This window comes from Ursus americanus, chromosome 25 (assembly GCF_024610735.1).
Source record: "Ursus americanus isolate L20-20 chromosome 25, mUrsAme1.1.p, whole genome shotgun sequence".
Classification (NCBI taxonomy): Eukaryota; Metazoa; Chordata; class Mammalia; order Carnivora; family Ursidae; genus Ursus; species Ursus americanus.
Window position 1 is genome coordinate 1,172,230 of NC_142151.1, and position 22,230 is coordinate 1,194,459.

At 44.1% G+C, this 22,230-nt stretch overlaps 1 long non-coding RNA gene across 1 annotated transcript; it reads right to left on the reverse strand.

Moving 5' to 3' along the window:
* Positions 1-339: 339 nt before the first annotated feature.
* LOC123778271 (uncharacterized) lies at positions 340-1,555 on the reverse strand. The gene is made up of 3 exons (XR_006775887.2): positions 1,473-1,555; positions 1,039-1,063; positions 340-402 (listed from the first exon to the last, which is right to left on the reverse strand). It is a non-coding gene; the product is annotated as an uncharacterized LOC123778271 (long non-coding RNA).
* Between the last annotated feature and the right edge of the window lie 20,675 nt (positions 1,556-22,230).

A 22,230-nucleotide genomic window follows, 5' to 3' on the forward strand; every position in this document is an offset into this window, starting at 1 on the left:
AAAAAAAAAAACAAAAGAACCACGTTTGGTGTCGCCAATGCTAAATGTCCTCTCGAATCAGCTAACGGTTGGCAGAGACAACCACTCAACGCTCTCCCCACCAGGGAAATTACATATGTAGAATCTCAAAAGTATATATAGCTTTTTACATAAAATCTGTATATAAAAATATTTTCATTTCCATATACAAGCAGTTGACATTAAGAAAATGATTTTTGTTTTAGTATTATGTTCAACTCGCCAACACAGAGTATACTGTCTGAATTTCATCTGAATTTGATTGGAAAGAAACCAAGAAAGCAACATCTGTTCCTCGGACAAAGAACTTCTAGCTCACCATGGCGAGAGGTGTGCCTCCGGCGCTGTCTCCTTTGATGGGATCCATGTCTTCCTCCAAGGCATCTAGGACACAGAGTACCCGTCAGCACATTCCTCTTGTTGCTCAAGAATATTCATGGAATGTTGCTGGATATGGACACGAGGCTGGGGTGTATGGAGCCAGCTGGTTTCTAAGCATGGACTGAAGAGCCCCTGCTGGGCCACCCACCGCAGTAAGGCTCTAAAGTGCGCAGTGTGATAACATGGCTTTGGAGAAGGGTGACATCATGCAGTATCTGTCTGACATATCTCCTGGAGAAACACCTTTCTCTCTCTCTCTCTCTCTCTCTCTCTCTGTCTCTCTCTCTATGTTTCTGTCTTCTCTCTCTCTGTCTCTGTCTTTGTCTCTCTTTCTCTTGCTCTCTCTCTCTCACACACACACACACACTCACAATCACACTACACAAGACACCTAACCCGCAAGCCTCATGCACACATACCCACACCACCCAGGGGTAATGCATTTGTTTCCTAGGACTGGAGACACATGCACATAGTTTCTCACCTGGAGTCTGCTTTTCCCCACACTCCCAAGCCTCAGTCCTACCAGGAACCTGGAATCAGATGGCTCTCCAGACTGAGGACAGTGAGGACATCCCCCCAACCTGCCTTACCATCTAGAGTTTTTCCTCTGCAAGGGACTGATTCCAGAATACGTACCACCTCCACATGGTTCTGGGGCCACCTGCATTTACAGAAAAGAACACACCCTGAGAGTCAGGTCATATGCATACTGTGTCATCACCGGTTCTCTTGGTGACTATTGAAAACCAAATGAGAAACAGCAGGAAAACAAAGGCCCGGAAAGGAAGCACAGTGTGCACCCATGGAAAAGGCATGAGCTTTTCCTGGGGGATGGATCTTTCAAATTCCCTGAAGCACAATTACAAAACTCTTAATTCAGGGAGGAAAAACTGCTTCTGAGTAAAAGGTCCCCTACCACACAGTTTACAACCTCCCCTCCCAACACCCCAAGAAAATGGTACCTCACATCTAAAAACTACACTGTCATGTTGTCATAGCTGAACTCACTTCAAAAAGATGAAACTCAAGTAAGAAACATTTCTTTCTCAGGCAAAGACAGCCAAGCTTACCCTCGATGTGTTGGGCCATGGTGCTTTCTTGCCAAGGTCCTCCTTGGTAGACTCTGAAAGGACACAGAGTAAGTGTCAGTCCATTGTTGGTCCTACTCAGGAATTACTCTGTGATCACTGTTGATATGGACATGGGACAAGACTGTATGGGAGTGACTGGTTAAGAAGCATGGGCTGAGCTGCTGCTGGGCCATTCTCCTTGGTGGGTGAGGAAAAGCAAACAAGAGGATGAGAAAACGAAGGAGAAACAGACCTTTGACTTTCTAGCTTAAGGCAACCTGGTCGATGTGAGTCAGTTAGTCTACAAAGAGGTCACCTGGTTGCACACTGTGGTGTCATGAGGGAGCCCCACCCCTCCCTCTGCCCGTAGCGAAGTCTCTTTATTTGTTCTGCCAGGACAAAGCTCCTCCAACTGGCCATCCGAATGGGAGACAGACTAGAGGACACAGAGTACCTTCCCGCCACGGTGCTCTATCTCATGAATGACTCAGAGAGCTCTGCTTGACTTGAAGGACAGAACAGTGGAGATGGATGTGGTTGGTTAAACAGCATGCAGTTGCCAATGGCAAGATTTGATTCCTTCTGATGGTTGAGTAATTTACAGTGTATCTATATTACAAACTGAGGGCTGCTGAAGGGGGGGTTGGTGAGGGATGTGGTTGGTTTAACAGCATGCACTTGCCAATGACAAGATTTGAGTCCTTCAACAGTTGAGTAATATTCCCATATATCTAGAGAACACACTGAGGCTGCTGAAGTGGGGGGATGGGGTAATTGGGTGATGGGCCTTAAGGAGGGCACTTGATGGAATGACAATTGGCTGTTACCGCAACAGATGAACCACTAGGTTCTACCCCTGAAACTACTAATACAGTATATGTTACCTAATTTGAATTTACATTAAAAAAGGAAAGCCTGCAGTTGGCTATTGGTGAGCCCCCTTCTTCATGGAAGGAGATGCAGAGAACAGAAGCAGCAAAGAAGGGAGAAACAGAGTCCTGGCTTTGCCATTGAAGGCAAAGGTACACCTGAAACGAACGGAATATGGTATGTCAACTCAACTACTTCCATTCAAAAAATAATGATGAAAAATAAAGACACCCTAAAGACAGAAGATAGTCCAAAAATTTAAAAATATGAAATAAATAAAAATAACATCATTAATCTTATGGTATTTTTCTGTCCAGTGTGTGTCTCATGTATGTGTTCACTCAGTCGGGTGGCTCTCCGTGCTAGCAGTAGTCATCCACTAATGGGATGGTCCTTTACAGTGGGAAGCTTGGGTTCCTCCTGACGTCCTCTACCCCATCTCTGTAAGAGAGGTGCAGGAAAAAGAGTGGACCCTGGGTTAGTAACCAAATGTTACTTGGAGTTCTTATTTGTCCTTGTTGCTTGGGTGTGTCATTGCCAGCACTGGAGGCTTTCTGGGGCTCAGGGGGATCATGCAATCAAAGAGCACTAAACTATCTCTTGATTCCCGTTTGGGGCCAGCCGCTGAGAAGTGACCCAACACTGAGAGAGATTTACCAGGTTTTTCAATGTTGTGCCTCCCAGTCTCAAAATCTGTGAGCTGGACAGAGAGTTTGGACCTTCTGTGTGCTTTTCACACTAAGGGCTATGCCTAAGTCTGCCCTCCATGTGACCACTGAGGCCACCTCATAATAGTAAACAGTACTTGGGATCTCTGTAGACTCATGCAGTTCAGATATATACACAGGCCTTGGAAAGATCCTGCATGGTTTCTGTTGAACCCATGGCTCAGAGCTATGCTTGTCAGTGTGGGAAGTGCAGTTCAGTATCTCAGAGTAGCAGCATGGGCCTAGCCATCTGGGTGCACATTTTGGCATTTCCACTTAAGAGCTTGTGTGCTTGGGCGCATTCAGCTCTGTGCCTCAGTTTCTCCATCTGAAGAGTGCCCTTAGCAAGCAAAGTACTGCATTGGTGGTGAGGGTTGAATGGTTAGTGTAAGTAAAGCATGCCATGGAAATGCTCAGGAAGGTTCCTTGGAGGTGAAATGTCTCGTCTGAGATGCCATAACTCCACAAAACTCAGAGCTGCAGTCAAACTCTGCTGTCCAAGCTCCCAGGCCAGTGCTTTCCCCACGACACACACCTGCTTTGCCTAAAAAGGACTCCTTTATGTTAAGCCAGACCCGGTGCTTAAGGAGTCACATAAAGGTCTCAGAAATGCTTTTGCTGACTGCCTGAGGACACACTAAGTGGCCATTTCCCAAAATAATGTGCATGATGCTTCCAGAATGAATTAGTTGCCTGACCTGACAGCTATCTAGTCCAACATGACGAACACCAGTTTACTGGTGGGAGAGAGAGCTTATGTACCTAACATACTCGTGTTCTACAACGTGTGAAACTTTATCATCTTGTGTGATTTCCTCCTCCTACATGTGAGCACCTCGAGCTAAGACCTGTTGCCCAGTCATGCGAAAGACCAGAGCTTCACCTTTGCACAGCATGCTGGATGCAGACTCAGGGGACCTGACCTGTGCATTACCTCACAACCACATGAATAGAGGCTCGTGCTTTTCTAAAGCTGGAGCTCCATGTGCACAAGGATGCAATTGTCCACATACAGAAATTCATATGTCTCTTCATCTCAAAACGTTACCTTTCCTTTTTTCTATGTTACTAACTCCCTATGTACATGCGTATCTATCCATCTCTGTCAATGGGTTTCTTGGTCTGTCATTGTGTGTGAAAGGCTGGATACTCAATGGATATATGTAAAAACACGTATATTCTCTATTTTCACTAGTCCATACCTCTGCGAGGGTAACACGTTGAGTGAAAGCATATGGCTGATATTTCTGTAAACCTCTAACTTAGGATAACAGCCAATGTAAAAGGTGGAACGTCAAAGAAAACGTGTGTTTTGCTACGTAAGCTGACATCTAGACACAGGCTTCTTGGCTGTTTTTGGAGACCTGGTTATATGAATGGAAGCAGCGTGTGCCCAAATATCTTGAAGTCAAGACACATTTCAGGAGAAGGGAGATTGAAGGCACATGAAGACAAAAGTAGAGGGCTCCACATGCAAGGATCATGGCAATCACTGTCCACCCTATGAACAAGAAAAAGCCTGAGACACTGAAAAAATCAACCACTCTCAGATCCATGGAGAGGGGAGGACACAGGACAAACCATGGCCCTGAGGAGACAGGAAAGGGAACACAGGGAATCCAGGTTTCCTGGAGCACAGACTCTCTAGCAAAATATACTGTTTCTCCAGCTCACCTGGAACATTCAGCAAGAGACCACATGCTGGGCCATACAACACACCCCAACACATCTCAAAGAGTAGAAGCAATACAACAGCTGCTCTCAGACCTCTATGAAATTAAACCAGAGCTCAACCACAGCAAGAAATCTTGGGAAATCCCCAAATAGCTGGAGATTTAAAAAAATGGTCAAAGAGGAAGTTTCAAGAGAAGCTTGAAAAGATTTTGAACTAAACGAAATGAAAATATACATTGACAAAAATGTATGCAAAGGCAGTGCTTGGGAGAATTTATACTACTGAATGTCATCATGTTGGAAAGTAAGAAAGATTCAAAGTGAATAGGCTTCCTCCTTAGAAAACAAGGCAAAAAAAGAGTCATGTCATATAAAGCAAGTAAGAGAAAAAAATAATATAATTGCAGATACCAATGAAATGGAACACAAAAAACTCTCAGACAAAATCAACCAAACCAAGACAAAAGCTGGTTCTTTGTAAATATCAGTAAAATGGACAAAGCTCTAGCCTGACTAACCATGAAGAAAGAGGGAAGACACACATTAACATCAGATGAAAGAGGAGACGTCACGTTGAAAGGATTCTAAAGGAATACATGGGAAAATTCTAGGATTCCTGAAAGGAAAGAGGCCAATTCCTTCAAAGTCACAAAACTACCAAAACCCACTGAAAGGAAATAGATGATCTGAACAGGCATGTATCAAAGACATTTAACTGATAGTTAATACATTTCCCAGAAAGGAAGAGCCGGCCCCAGATGGTTTGACTGGTGAATCCTATCAAATCTTACAAAGCAAAACACAGTCTTGCTGTGTCATCCAGCCATCTCACTCCTAGGTATTTGCCCAGTTGAGTTGAAAAATGTGTCCACATGAAAACTGGCCCAGGAGTGCTTCTATCTGCTTGATTTATAAACACCAAATCTAGAGGCAACTAAGCTGTCCTACACTAGGTGAACGGAGAAACAACCGGCAATACACCCTTACAATGCAATATGATTTGGTAATAAACATAGCTGAGCTACCGGAGCACATAGCTGGCTCACTTAGTTAAGCATCCAACTCTTGATTTTGGCTCAGGTCATGATCTCAGGGGCATGATATCCAGCCCCATGTCAGATGGGTTCCCTTCTGAGCGTGGAGGCTGCTGAAGATTCTCTCTCCCTCTTCCTCTGCCCCTCCCCACACACTTTCACTCTCTCTCTCAAACAATAATAAAAAGGAGATTAAAAAAAATAATTGAGCTATCAAGTCACAAAAAGACATCGACGAATGTGAACTGTATAGATAAAAGTGAAAGAAGTCAGTCTGGAAAAGCAACATGCTTTACAGTTCCAACTAGATGACATTCTGGAGAAAGGAAAGCTATAGAGATGACAAAAGGTCAACGGTTGTTAAGATTTCTAGAGAAAGGGCAAAGGCATGAATAGGTTAAACACAGGATTTTCAAGGCAGTGAAGTTACTCTGTACATGGTGGATACACGACTTTACGCATTTGTCAAAACCCATACTCCTGCACAACACAGAGCAGACCTTCCTAGTGATGCTGGCCTTCAATGAGTATTAATATCGCTACACTGGTTTGTGATTCGTGACATGTATTCCACACTGATGAAGCTTTTAAGGATTGTGGAAATTGTGCGCCAAGGGATAAGGGTGATAGGGAAACTTTTTATATTATCTGCTCAATTATTATCTTAATCTAAACCTATTCAAAGTAATAACGTCTATTCATTAAAAATAATACAAGATCTATTTTTCCTAATATTTAACAACAGACTAATGTCCATTCGTTAGCTTCACTATACCTACCGTGAAATGTGAACAGACTTGAGTTGCAAATGCCATTTGACTCCTGTGGTTATAAACTAATGAGTGACCAGCTAAATTAAAATTTTCACACGTGAAACAAAAATAATATGGCTTGGCATTTTTGTCTTAAGTATGGGACACTGAAAACTAGTGTAATGATTCTTCTTCTTCTTTTTTCTTTTAGAGACAGAGAGTGTGAGCAGGGGAGGGGCATAGGGAAAGGGAGAGAGAATCTGAAGCAGGCTCCATACCCAGCATGGAGCCCAACACGGGGCTCAGCCGCATGACCCTGACATCATGACCTGGGCCAAAATCAAGAGTTGGACACCACCCAGGTGCCCCTAGAATAATTATTCTTGAATCAACTTAATGAATGAATTTCCACGGTACCTTCAACAAGGTCAGAAGTGGGGTAAACCTTCGGCTTTATTCTCCTGGCCAGCTTCCGGAGACCTAGAGAAAATATGGATTTGTTTTTCACTTTTGTTTTTTGTTTTCTCAGAGACCGTGGGAAATGCATGACAACAGAAAGAGCTGTTGACATCTTGCTACCAGAAGACCATAGAAAAAGGGGTAATAAGTTAATCAGAGTTCAAACTTTTGATCCCATGGTTCATCGTTTGCCTAGCAAAGCCACCTGAGTCAGAGAGGGCTTTAGGAAGGTCTTAGGGTTCATATAGCCTTCAAATACCCCACAGAGAATGTAAACTGATGCAGTGACTATGAAAACACAATATGGGACTTCATCAAAAAAATTCACAAAAGAACTACCATTACACCCAGCAATCCCACTCTTGGATAAGAAATCCATTTGAATTCAAGTCTAGATTTCAGAGAAATATCTGCCCATGTTCGGCAGCACTATTTACCAAAGCCAAGCTATAGAGACTACTTAATGTTGGGCGGGGGAGCCGGGACAGGAATGGAGTTGGTTCCTTGGGGAGAGAGGTACCAGAACACCTGACACCTGCCCAGACACCTGAGATCAAGCCCTGCAGCCCTGAACCAGGGCTCCCTCGTCTCTTTCTCATATCCTCCAGCCCCAAGTTGTCTGTGGGAGACAGTGGATGCCCTGGGGGAGGTGCCTGCGCCAACAGCAAAGTCCAAATCCTAGCTCACCTTCGCACATGTAGGTTTCAACCCCTGACCCAGAACACAGTGCAGATGCCCCTTGACAAGCCCCTCTGAAGGGCCAGGGGAAGCCCAACTGTGGCCATCCTCCCACAGCATTCACCCTACTAGCTGTCTGACGTGGAGCCTTCCCCGGGACCAGTTGAGCACCCTCAGGGACCAGTGGTCTGCGGGGCTCCCAAGCTGATTCAGAACCCAGGACTTTCCAAACTAATTGTCACATGACAGCTCTACCAAGAATTAGCTTCCCTTCAACTGACCAACCCTGGCTGAGCAGTTCCTGTGAATTAACTGGGAAAATGGCCACCTGGGCTAGTGCTTTGCTGGTTTAATAAATTAAGCCTATGACCTCTAGTATCTCACTGGTATTGATCTAAGTAAGTTTCCAAACTGCCTGGGCTAAGGCCTGGCTAAGAGTGAACCGGGACTGCACTGGCTCTGAATGGGCACCTTCCCTGTTCCTTCCTTCCTCCCCCAGATCCAGTCTTTATAGACTCCCCATCCTTCTCTAGACCCTGCAGTGGCAGGGGACCAAGCCCCACCTCCTTTGAGAGGGACCCCTCAGGGGCGCCTGTGTGGTTCAGTAGGTCACGTGTCTGACCTGGCTCAGGTCATGATCTCAGGGTCCTGGGATCGAGCCAGGCCTCTGTTTCTGCACTCAGCTTGGTGCCTGCTTGTCCCTCTTCTCCCTCCCCCTCCACATCCCCCTTACTCACCGCTTCTGCTCTCTCATTCTCTCTCAAATAAAATCTTTTTTTTAAAAAATCAGGGAATATACAAAGGACACATAGAGAGGGACCCTTCCCTACCCACACCCTGGAGAAGCTCCCCTGTCACGACTCTCCGTAAGGATCACCCAGACCTGCTTTTGCATTTAAATCTATCATCTACTGTATACTATTTTGCACGTGATAATAAGCAACCTTTTATTGAGAGACTTAGATTCAGATCTAAGCACGACTTTCTGTTGCATTTCATCTCACATCCTTTGTGAGGAAGCTCATCAATTGTTGACAATTTGTCAATAATGAAGTTCTATCATTGAAAACCAAGCACCGTTATTCATTTGATGCTGTTTGACTTCTAGTCTTGCTTTGCAAGGCTATGTGTATATAGTCATGAAGCATGGCCTCTCTCCATGCTTGCACTTACTAGCCAACAATGGGAGAGCTCCGGAAGGAGCAAAGGCCCCCACTGGAGCATGGACACTCCCTGGCCCAGCTGGACAAGCGCATCCAAACAAGGATGATGGACAGCAGGCTGTTATGAGTGTTTGAGTTCTTGTTGGTCACTGTCCCTAAAGTGTGTAGTTCATGGCATTCAAGCATTTTTTTAGGGCTCATGGGGAGAACGTTATCAAATCTACAACACTATGTCCCCAATTCTTTTCTCTCTGTTTTTAAAATAGGCTCCATGCCCACCATGGGGATTGAACTCACCACCCTGAGATCAAGAGTCAAATGCTCCACTGGCGGAGCCAGCCAGGCACCGCCCAGCATGCTCCCTATTCTTATTCTATTTGTGCCATGCCCTGAAGAGTGACCATGCCATGACACTGATTGGCCAGGCACTGACCAGCTCTGGACAGAAGGTTAATCATGAACTGGTTCTTTAAATCTTATTTTTCCTTGTCCCAGGAGTGTCCCTAAGCTCATAGGATTTCGGCATGACTAGGGCTTACTCATACTGACAATGCCATCAAATACCATGAAAGGGTCTCCTCCATTCTGACCAGATTGAGGTCAGGTGCTGAGGAGTAGCCCAGCGTTCAAACAGAGTTTGACTGGCTTGTCCTAAACGGTGCCTCCAAACCCTCAGAATCTTTGAACTGAACACAATCATGGCTTCAAACGGACCAGGCTTTCTACGTCCTTTTCAGATGAATGACTATGGCAAGATCTGGACTTCTATGGCTCAAGAGCTTCCCTGGGCTATATGACCACCGAGCTGACCTCATAATGACAAACAGTGTTTGGATTCCCCTTGGCTCAGGGAATTCCTGACATCCACGCAGATGCTAAAGCTTCTTTGCACAGTAACTACTGATCCCATGGCTGAGTCATAAGTGCAGTTCGGTTCAGTAGTTAGAGCACGAGCACTGGACTGCAGGCCTGGGTTCACCTCCTGGCTCCTTTACTTAGAGGAGTTCATGAACCTGGTCACATTCATCTCTGCCTCCGTTCCTCCACCTGAGGAATAGGGAGAGGAAACAAATCATCACATAAGTGTGTGATGAGCATTGAATGAATGAACACCTGTCACGTGGTCAGAAAGGTGAATTAGAGGGTCTAGATCTTGTTTGAGATCTCACAATTTCACAAGTTCCAGAGCTGGATTCAAATCTGGGAGTCTGAGTTCCCAGACCATTGCTCTGTGACACACACCTGCTTTGCCTAAATACAAGCATTTTACCCCAACATGATTTCTTTTGGACAGAATCAGGGGCAAACAACAACAACAACAAAAAGCAAACGAGCAAACCTATTGCTGTCTCCCTGAATCCACTCTCTGGGGCCCTTGTCCACAAACATCCATGACTGTTCTCTAGAATGTTCCAGTTGCCTGTCTTAAGGTCAGCAGATCAAATGAGATGAATCCCAGTGTAAAGGAAGGGAGGGTCACTGTTACAAAGTCTTGTGTTTTCAAACATGTGAAACAATGCCATCTTGCATTATTTATTCCTCACACAAATAGAAGTGCCTCCAAACAAACTAGGAGTTCCTGAGGCCCTTGTCAACTCATAGGAAAAAAAAAAAAAACATAGCTTAGCTTTTGGGAAGAGATCTGGATAAAAGCTCAGGAGAACTAAGAAACACATTACATCAAAACCACTTTAATGTAGACACGTTCTGTTTTCAAGCTACAATCCTATGTGCAAATATATGTAATGATCTATATATACATATATACTTATATATATAATGTGTGTGTCTCTGTTCTTGTGTCTACATCACCTATTTTTCTTTGTGCATCACTAATAATCTGTGTACTTGGTTATCGATCACTCATTAACTCGATCCATTAACCAGTTACCCATCTTTCACCGTACATTAAAGGCTGGCTATTCATTGCATCACCAAGAAAAAAAGGTCATGGTATTGTCACCATACTTACGTCTGGGGAGCTGAATGGGATGGGTGGTAGCATACCATTGAAATCTCTAGAAAATGTCATTTTGGATAACACCCAAAGTTCTTAGAAATGGAAATGTGTGTTTGGGGGTCATAAATTGAAACGTAGACTCTCATATTCTGAGGATCTCTTCGGGGCAACTATTGCTAGGAACGAACCCACATGTCCCCAAAATCCTGAAATCCATACCCCTTTGGGGATGAATGGTACAGGGCAAACATTGTAAGACACTGAGAAAACAATGATAAATGTCCTCCATATCAACCTTTCTGGGTTCACTCTAAATTTCAGAAATGCATAATGTGAATATAGAATTTAGGATGCTTAAAAAACTTAAACAAGGGGCGCCTGGGTGGCACAGCAGTTAAGCGTCTGCCTTCGGCTCAGGGCATGATCCCGGCGTTATGGGATCGAGCCCCACATCAGGCTCCTCCACTATGAGCCTGCTTCTTCCTCTCCCACTCCCCCTGCTTGTGTTCCCTCTCTCACTGGCTGTCTCTATCTCTGTCGAATAAAGAAATAAAATCTAAAAAAAAAAACAAAACAAACTTAAACGAACATAGACACTGCCGTATTTTCCCCCCTTGAGAACCTAGGGGTGACAAGTGAGGGGTGCAGGATATCATAGGAAGTAGTCCATTGTTCTCCATGGAGGACAAAAACCAAGGCTGCTAGCTCAGTAGAACCACCAACAGTAGAAATCAAGGGATAGAACAAAACTATAAAATATATGTAGATGAAATTGGGAGAGAGGAAATTTTCAATGATGAGAAAAATGGTTTGAGAAAGAGTGAACTGAGTCATAGCAAACAGCATTCAGAAGATCATTATGAACATACCATCACAGCAGGAACCACAGCAGGAACCACAGTAGGAACCAGAGCAATTTCCCATTCTGAGTTGGAGCAGCAGAGCAAACACCAATCCGCAGGAATGGGACAGCTCAAAGAGTCCCAGCTGGAAAGGACAGCAGAGGTGTGGCTCAAGTCACCATGGCGACGGTGTCATCATAGACCTTTCAGAGTCAATGCAGCTGCACAGCGGCCAACTTCTGGTGTCAACAGGGACCTGTCTTCACAGACAAGGGGGACATGGGAGAGTAAACACTTTGTTTCGAAAGTTGAACCCCAGTCTCACACATTCTCACTCTTTTTTTTTAAATAAACGACATGAGGGGGGATGACCTGCCAACCCCCAAATAGAGTCACTAGCCAAACTTCAGGGTGAAGAGGGGAAGAAAAAAAAAACAGATTGAGAATAAATAGAGGTCCCACTCTTGATTTAAAACACCATCCCCACCCATTCTATCCTCCGGAGTCACCAGACATTTCTAGAACAAAGTTTAAAATGGGTCCCAGATGAAATGAAGATCAGTGGTCACAGAAATTCCATTCTTCAAATCATATTTCTCTAAGCATATACTAATGAAATTATGTCATTCTCTCACCGTCTATGCATACTACCTGATTTTTCTCTGTGTATAGCTGAGAGAACGTACTTAGTTACCTCTCAACCTTTGTGAATTTCTTGGTCAGTATGTGTATGTAAAGCAGACTCTTCCCTGAATAATGAGGGGGGAAATATGACTGTATTTTCACCACTGCATTTCTGTAATAGTGAACGGGTTGAGGGCAATACATACAACTAGTACTTTTCTAAATGAAGTACTTTAAATACTCCCCAAAATGCAGGGTTCAGTGTGTGTTCTGGCTCATGGATGGGCACTCAATAGACACAGGATTTTGATCTGTTCATGAAAAGTAGCAAAGGAAAGGGAAGGAACCAGCTCCAAATAGACATAAAGAAGGAAACCTTTTAGAACAAAACCAAGTGCCATGGACTTAACCAAGCAACTACAATACATGGTTTAAAAAAAAAGTGTATGTAGTCGGGGAACCTGGTGAATCCTTGGACTCTGAATTTTGGCTCAGGTCATGATCTCAGATTCGTGAGATCAAGCCCCAGAAAATAATGGCATAAAACAACCCCTTTACTTTGGTAAAGTACTACTTTGGTAAACCTGGTCACAAGGTTAGGAAGTCATCCAGGACACAATGCTGACGTTAGAAAATGAAAGGTTTCAAATATCCACATCCAGGATGATCCCCACTAGGTAGAACTTGGGGTCCATGAAAAAGAGCAGCCCTAGGCCCAGTGCCAATAAATAAACGAGGGCTTTCTATTTCTCAAATCCACAATCCAGAATCCAAGTTTTTCAGGCAGTTGGAACTTCCTGTGTTAGTGAACAGATTCCTTGCAAATGCCCACATCTATTCTTTGCATGTTCCCTGGATCTACTTCCCGGTAGGGTGGCCAGAGGGCAATCAAGGGGAGTCCATGATGCCAGTCGTGTAGCTGAACCTCTCAGCACCTCTTTCAGATTCTATCTGAACCGAATGCCCACTTTGGACACTCCTCAGGGTAGCAGAAATCATGAGGTTGTCATTGGGTGTATCTACATCTGAGGTCATACCCATTGGAGAGAAAAAACAAATTCAGCCACTGGTCAGAATGCAGAGTCTGGACATAGAAGAGGCCCACATATTCCTTTTGCATTTCAGTGGCTTATCTCTGCTCTTTCCACAGTCAATAACCTTCCCACAGAAATCTGTCCTGAACATCGAACTCAGGACTCAATTAATGATGCCTATAAGAGAGACTTTGTCTCACGATCATTAAGCAGTGAATCAGTAAAAATGTTGTAAGGAGGGAAATAAGCAAGACCAGACATAGGGAGCAGTATGATTTTTGAAGCCTTTGCTTTTTTTTGCACTCTAGGGTAGCCACATCCTTTTCCGTATCAAAAGGTTAAGACACACATTAGTAGTATCATTTTTCCCCCACAAAGCCAAGAAAAAGGATGAGACTGTGTTACATGTCTTGCGAGGGAAATCAAGAGTCCAGGCAGGTGCTTTCCATAAGGAGTAGATTCCACCTGAGGTTTGGCATGGCAGGGAGACCTTCCACAAGGGCACCAATCAAGACCCCAAAGGAGGTGGGGAAGCAACGGGAAAGGAAGAGTGTATGAGGCGATCCCTCCTCCAAAGAATAGATGTCTCACAAGACACCTATCTGTCCTGATAATGGACTCTGTCGGGCGGCTCACTTGTGTCCAGAGCAGGACTCAACCGTCGGTCTTTATCAGAGACCTACCAGGTCACTCTACTCTGCACTTGGGACTGAGGGACACAGGCCCATAAAATGCCCAAAGTCAGATAATTCCCACCTTTCGTGGGGAACCAACTGTGATATCACAATCTCTGAGTCCTTAGTGAGGAAGGGGGCAGCGGGGTCATTTTGCATCCATGGCTTCACCTAGGGAATAACTCTCAGCTAGGCTCCAGATCTTTGATCCTGGAAACCAACTTCCCCTACTGCCAGTCGAACCTGACTCCATTCTTCCAAGAGACCACAGAGCACAGAGGACCCCCATGGGGGCGCTTTATGCAGTCAATTGGTGCAGTGGAGGGAGGAGATGTGTTCATGTTTCAAGTACACCGTGTGCTCTATTTCCTGACACCAACCACAACCAACTCAACAAGTTCTCCAACAATTCAATTCATACTCCCCGGATTTCAGGGCTCAGTCCCACAAGTCTGTCCCCACTGCAGAGGCCAGTCACAAATGGGGTGTTCAAGCTACCCACACTTCTGCCCAACCACAAGGTCAGGTATTCCCTCAGACCCCCTCCTTAGGGTTGATAATTTCACTAGAATGACTCACATCCACAAGTGGATGGATAAAGAAGATGGGCTCCATGTGTACAAAGGAATATGACTCAGCCATTCGAAAGGATGAATTCTTACCACTTACATCGACCTGGACGGAACTGGAGTGTATTATACTGAGTGAAACACAGCAGTCAGAGAAAGACAAGTATACGGTTTCACTCATAGGTAGACTGTAAGAAACAGTGCAGAGGATCATAGGGGAAGGGAGGGAAAACTGAACTGGAGGTCATCAGAGAGGGAGAAAAACCATGAGAGACATTTAAGTATATGAAACAAACTGAGGGTTGCTGGAGGTGAGGTGGGTGGGGGGATGAGGTAATTGGGTGATGGGCATTAAGGGGGGCGCGTGATGCGATGAGCACTGGGGGGTATACGCAAATGATATATTATTGAACACTACATCTGAAACTAATGATGTACTATATGCTGCCTAATTGAATTTAAATTTAAAAAAAGGAAAAAACAATTATAAACACACTGTAATAAAAGTTATGTGAATGAAGGGGAAAAAAAGATCGACTCAGAAGTCAGGAAAGCACTTTACTTACATCGACCAGTTTATTATAAAGAATACAACTCAGGAAACGTCCAATGGAAGAGATGCGTATAGCAAGGAAGGTCTAAAGGGGGTGGGGAGTGGTGGAGAGCTTCCACGCCCTCTCTGGGGGAAAATCACTTTTCCAGAATATTAATGTGTTCACCAACTTCTTGTTCAAGACTTTTTATAACCCAGTCTTCAGCCCCCTCCCCTCACAGATGGCCAGTGGCTGGGGCTGAAATTTCCAATCCTTGACTCCCAGTTTGATCCTTCTGGTGACCAGCCCCACTGTGATGCCATTTCTAGGCCCCGCCCTATGTCAGCTCTTTAGCCTAAACTCTGGAGAGATCTGTTGGAGATTTTATGACTAACAAAAGGCTCTCCTATCCCTCAGGAAACTGCAAGGATTTTAGGAGTCCTGTGCCAGGAACCAGAAATTTATTTATTTATCTATTTATTTATTTACTTTTAAATTTTCCACAAAGCACTTCTCCAGAAAGGCTAGGCAGACAGGACATTGGCTTGCCTCTTCAAACTACTTCATGGTGGCTTCCCAGAGGGAGATCACCTGGACAGCTGAATGGCAGGATCATCTGTGATTTAAATGCTATTGTTTCCTGAAATCCTTTCATCCTTAAAGTGGAAATACCTAATGGGTCCTAACTAAATGTCCTTTCTAGTGCTAAGGAATGAACACACAAAACCAAGGGCACATGGTCCAAACAGAGAGAGATCTGAAATGACAATTGGAAACCAAGTCTAGAATCCGCACTGGGCTTTGAGCTGAGACGGAAGAAGGATCCGAACTTAGGCGGATCCCCGGCTCTGCCTACAGGTCCTGCCTGGCCCAGACACTAACCCAGAGCAGGGTTGAGTTTAAGGTGTTGTGACAGGGCAGAATTTTCCACCTTCTAGATCAGGGCTCTCAGATAAAAATCTAATGCAAGACACAGACATGGTTTCATGTTTTCTAATAAGCACACTGGAAACAAGAGCAATGAAAATGGTGAAGTAAATGTAAATGATGTTTTGGGTTTGGTTTTGTTTTTTAAGGAGGCTCCTGCCCAGTGTGGAGCCCAAGGCAGAGTTTGAACACACAACCATCAAGACCTGAGCTGAGATCAAGAGATGGTCTTTTAACCAACTGAGCCACCCAGGCACGCTAAACAATGTATTTTTAATTCACTATCCCCCAAATGTTCACATTTCCACATGTGACACAAGAAAGGTGGCCACATTTCAAGGGCTCAAGAGCCACTCCGAGCTGGTGCTACCATATTGGACAGGGCAGACAGAGATCGTTTACATCACGGAATCCTATTGGCCAGTGCTGTTCAGGCTATCTCAGGCTATACTGCACTTTGATTTATGAACATCCTGAAATAATCCACTTCTTCAGACTGAGTACTGAGACTCACATTTGTGCCTGGGATTCTCAAACCCAGAGTCAATGTGGGACAAAATTACGTACATGTTGCCAGGCATGGGTGGTAGTGGCTCAGTAACGGTTTAATCAACCTCGTCTAAACTCTTCATCTTGCTCTCTCCTTAGCCGCCCTCTGTAGAATGTGAGAAACCCATGAATGGAATGAATGATTATCAATCATTTTAATGAATGAAAATAAATTAATGTAGGGCTCCTCTCTACTCGCCTTGAATCCTGGCCTCCAGGCATTTACACAGTGATAAGGCTTCCACTGGCGTTCTCACTCTCCCTGTATTCACATCCCGTCAATGCCTCTTCGGTCTGAGATTATTTTTACTCCATTAAGGGGTACATAATAGAATATTATACCCAGAGGGTATATCTTCCCAGTTCTCTGGACACATTATATTGGCTTCCAGTGGTCTCCAAGCAGGGAGTGCTTTGGCCCCCAGGGAACACTAGGCAATGTCTGGGTACATTGAAGGTTCCCAACTGTGGGGTGGGTGCTACTGGCATTTGGTGGGTAGAGGCTGGGGATGCTGCTCCACATGCTACCAGGCTCCCTGCAGCTCCCACAAGAGTTCCCTTTCCCCAAATGTCAACAGAGCCAAGGTTGAGAAGCCCTGTCTTAAGCCATGTCTGCTAACTCCCTTTAAGAAAAATGGGGGCTCCTAGGGGAGCCCCACATTGGGCTCTGCATTCAACATGGAGTCTGCTTGAGATTCTCCCTCTCCCTCTGCTCCTCCAACTCACGCTGTCTCTCTCTCTCTAAAATATACAAATAAATCATTTAAAAAAAAAAGAATGAAAAATGGGGATTCCTCCTGATCTCTTTTAACCTAATATTAAACGGCCAATATCTATCTCTATGGAATTAGTCACAGACCCCACTGATGTAAAAAAGAATACACCTATTCTTATATTTCAATTTTTTCAAAGTAGCGAAAGTGTTTTGGGAAGTGTTCTCTCAAAGCTCACTCTCTGGACCCAGTCATTTCTCCCCAACTGTTTTTCTCCATGATTGCAAATATGTATTTTCAAGCATTGTTAGACAAACTGGAACGGGCCCCAGACCACCCAAAATTGGACAACAGCCTTTCCTTTTTGAAAATTTTGCAAGAGAGCATAATAGAAATAAGACATCTAAAGTTGCAGTAAATCATATCATCTCTTTTATCCAAACTAAAATTCATATTCACAGAACAATTATTACTGATCAGCCATTTCACACAATTTTTCACCCCTTGTTAAGGCTAATAAAGTGTATGAGTTTTGAATCTGCGGGTGGCTGACCAAAGTGTGACCCCACAGCATGTATAGCCTGTTAGAAGGCTGTGTGCCTCACAGTCAAATCCAACCACCATTTCTAAATATTGCAACTCATGAGTTTCATATTTTCTTTCTTTTGCTCACCAAAGTTTGGATACATTTGAAAATGTCCAAGAATAATGAGAATTGTAGACTTTACTTCTGAAATGGGAAATTACAAATAATTTTCATAACATCTTCATATTTCCCTTCTTGACATCATACCACAACTTAGGTAAATGGCCTTTGGTTTATTCTTTGCATAATGTCCAATCAAGTTTTCTCCCTTCAATTATGTTATATTGTTTTACATTACTCCTAGATAAGCAGGAAAGTGTAGGGAGCATGAAAATCAAGAGATAATATAAGGGAAATCAAGTTGATTTCAAGTTATAAAATTAAATTCTACATCAATCCAGTAATAACTATTTGTTGTCTATTTTTTGCTGGATACTCCTTGTAGTTGATATCCAAAATCAAGACCACAGACCCAGCTATTAAATTTGTCTCATTCAAAAAGAATTAAGACCACACCCATTCAAAAAGAAAAGAATAGTAACCGATTCTATTACAAATGTTTTTAAGTTGGGACGGAACCAGCCTGAGACGCAGGAAGATGCATCTGAATCTCTACAAATGAACATCTCCAGCGCTGAGTATTGAGGTACGAAGCGGGGAGCCATGAAACCGTGCACAGATATCGGAAGATAAACGGAAGGGGGAGGGAGCCGCCGCATTTGGGCGCCGGGAAGCGGTAGCCACTTGCACGGGAGAGCGGGCAGGGCTCGCTGACGGCAACCGCAAAACAGCAGACTGAGACCGTGAGCTGGGTGCACGTGCCACCAGGTATCTCGCGGAACACCGGAATCCCGGTGCGCTCACTGGATCCAGACTGAGACCGGGAGCTTCCGGAGCACGCGCGGGGCAGCTGGCGGCTGGCGGCGTTAGAAACACAAAGGACAGACACGTGCCGGCCCTGGAAGTGAGGGCAGGGACACCGGGTGTGGGGTGCACATCCCGGGACGCTGCAGGGTTGAGCAGCACCAACAGTAACAGAGTTAAAGTGGCCAGAACATTAGTAAAGAACGGGCCGCAATCCCTCTGTTCTGTGACAGAGGCTGAAATTTGGCCGCTGCTGCTCTGACTCTCAGAAGAGGCACAGCAAACCGCCAGGGAAAGTCGCCAGAGAACAAAAGCCTGGAAATACCGGCTCAGAGAGTGCCCATCCCCATCCCCCCTCGCAGGGGACACGGAGACTCTACCCAAACAGGGTTGGCTGAGCATCGGCGCGGCAGGCCCCTCCCCCAGAACACAGAAGGCAGGCTGAAAAATCAAGAAGCCCACAACCCGGGCCCCTGGGTGGCACAGTCATGGAGCGCCTGTCTTCAGCTTAGGGCGTGATCCTGGCGTTCCGGAAAGGAGTCCCTCATCGGGCTCCTCCGCTGGGAGCCTGCTTCTTCCTCTCCCACTCCCCTGCTTCTGTTCCCTCTCTCGCTGGTTGGCTGCCACATAAATAAATAAATAAATAAATAAATAAATAAATAAATAAATAATTTTTTTAAAGAAGAAGCCCACATCCCTAAGATCCCTATAAAACAAGGGGCACGGCCTGGGACCCAGTCAATAATTTGGGCTCTGGACAACCCCGCAACCTCTCCTCATCAGAATGACAAGAAGGAGAAGCCCCCCCCCAGCAAAGAAAAGACAGTGAGTCTGTGGCCTTTGCCACAGAAATAATGGATATGGATGTAACCAAAGTATCAGAAATGGAATTCAGAGTAACAATGGTCAAAATGATGAGTAGAATTGAAAAAGTATTAACGAAAAGGTTACTGAGAATATAGAATCCCTAAGGACAGAAATGAGAGCGAATCTGACAGAAATTAAAAATTCTATGAGCCAAATGCAGGCAAAACTAGAGGCTCTGACGGCCAGGGTCACAGAAGCAGAGGAGCGGGTTAGTGAATTGGAGGATGGCTAATAGAGGAGAAAACCAAAATAGAAGCTGCTCTTAAAAAAATCCAAGCCCACGAATGTAGGTTACGGGAGATTACTGACTCAATGAAACGACCCAATGTCAGAATCATTGGCATCACCGAGGGGGTGGAGAAAAACAGAAGTCTAGAAGAGATATTTGAACAAATTGTAGCTGAAAACTTCCCTAATCTAGCGAGGGAAACAAACATTCGTGTCCAAGAGGCAGAGAGGACCCCTCCCAAGCTCAACCACAACAAACCTATGCCACGTCACGTCATACTGCAATTTGCAAATATTAGATCCAAGGATACAGTATTGAAAGCGGCCAGGGCAAAGAAATTTCTCACGTACCAAGGCAAAGGCATCAGAATTACGTCAGACCTGTCTACACAGACCTGGAAGGAGAGAAAGGGTTGGGGGAGCATATTTAAAGCTCTTTCAGAGAAAAACATGAAGCCAAGGATCCTTTATCCAGCAAGGCTGTCATTCACAATTGATGGAGAAATAAAGACATTTCAGAATTGCCAGTCACTAACCAATTTTGTAACCATGAAACCAGCCCTACAGGAGATATTACGGGGGGTTCTATAAAGGTATAAAGGCCCCAAGAGTGATACAGAACAGAAAATCACAGCCAATACAAACAAAGACTTTACTGGCAACATGGCATCATTAAAATAATATCTCTCAGTACTCAGTCTTAATGTGAATGGCTTTATTGCTCTCATAAAATGCCACAGGGTTGCAGATTGGATAAAAAGACATGACCCATCCATTTGCTGTCTACAAGAGACTCATTTCGAACCCAAAGATGCATTCAGACTGAGAGTAAGGGGATGGAGTACCATCTTTCATGCAAATGGACCTCAAAAGAAAGCTGGGGTAGCAATTCTCATATCAGATAAATTGGATTTTAAACTACAGACTATAGTTAGAGACGCAGAAGGGCACTATATTATTCTTAAGGGAAGTATTCAACAAGTGGATATGACAATTATAAATATATATGTCCCCAACAGGGGAGCAGCAAGATACACAAGCCAACTCTTAACCAGAATAAAGAGACATATAAATAAAAACACATTAATAGTAGGGGACCTCAACACTCCACTCTCAGAAATAGACAGAACACCCTGGCAAAAACTAAGCAAAGAATCAAAGGCTTTGAATGCCATACTCGACGAGTTGGACCTCTTAGATATATATAGAACACTACACCCCAGAATCAAAGAATACTCATTCTATTCTAATGCCCATGGAACATTTTCAAGAATAGACCATGTTCTGGGACACAAAACAGGTCTCAGCCGATACCAAAAGACTGAAATTATCCCCTGCATATTCTCAGACCACAACGCTCTGAAATTGGAACTCAACCACAAGGAAAAATTTGGAAGAAACTCAAACACTTGGAGACTAAGAACCATCCTGCTCAGGAATGACACGATAAACCAGGAAATCAAAAATCAATTTAAACAATTTATGGAGACCAATGAGAATGAAAATACAACAGTCCAAAACCTATGGGATACTGCAAAGGCGGTCCTAAGGGGGAAATACATAGCCATCCAAGCCTCACTCAAAAGAATAGAAAAATCTAAAATGCAGTTTTTATATTCTCACCTCAAGAAGCTGGAACAGCAACAGAGGGACAGGCCTAATCCACGCACGAGGAAGCGGTTGACCAAAATTAAAGCTGAAATCAATCAAGCAGAAACCAGAAGTACAGTAGAGCAGATCAACAGGACTAGAAGCTGGTTCTTGGAGAGAATCAATAAAATTGACAGACCACTGGCAACACTTATCCAAAACAAAAGAGAAAGGACCCAGATTATTAAAATTATGAATGAAAAAGGAGAGGTCACGACGAACACCATTGAAATTGGAAGGATTATTATAAATTTTTATCAACAGCTATATGCCAATAAACTAAGCAATCTGGAAGAGATGGAATCCTTCCTGGAAACCTATAAACTACCAAGATTGAAACAGGAAGAAATTGATTTCTTAAACAGGCCAATTAATTATGAGGAAATTGAGTCAGTGACAAACAACCTTCCAAATAACAAAACTCCAGGCCTGGACGGTTTTCCTGGGAAATTCTACCAAACATTCAAAGAAGAAATAATACCTATTCTCCTAAAGCTATTTCAAAAAATAGAAACAGAAGGAAAGCTACCAAACTCATTCTATGAGGCCAATATTACCTTCATCCCCAAACCAGGCAAAGACCCCCTCAAAAAGGAGAATTACGGACTGATTTCCCTAATGAATATGGACGCCAAAATCCTCAACAAGATACTTGCTAATAGAATCCAACAGTTCATTAAAAGGATTATCCATCACGATATAGTGGGATTCATACCTGGGATGCAAGCGTGGTTCAATATTTGCAAATCAATCAGCGTAATACATCATATCAACAAGAAAAGACTCAGGAACCATATGATC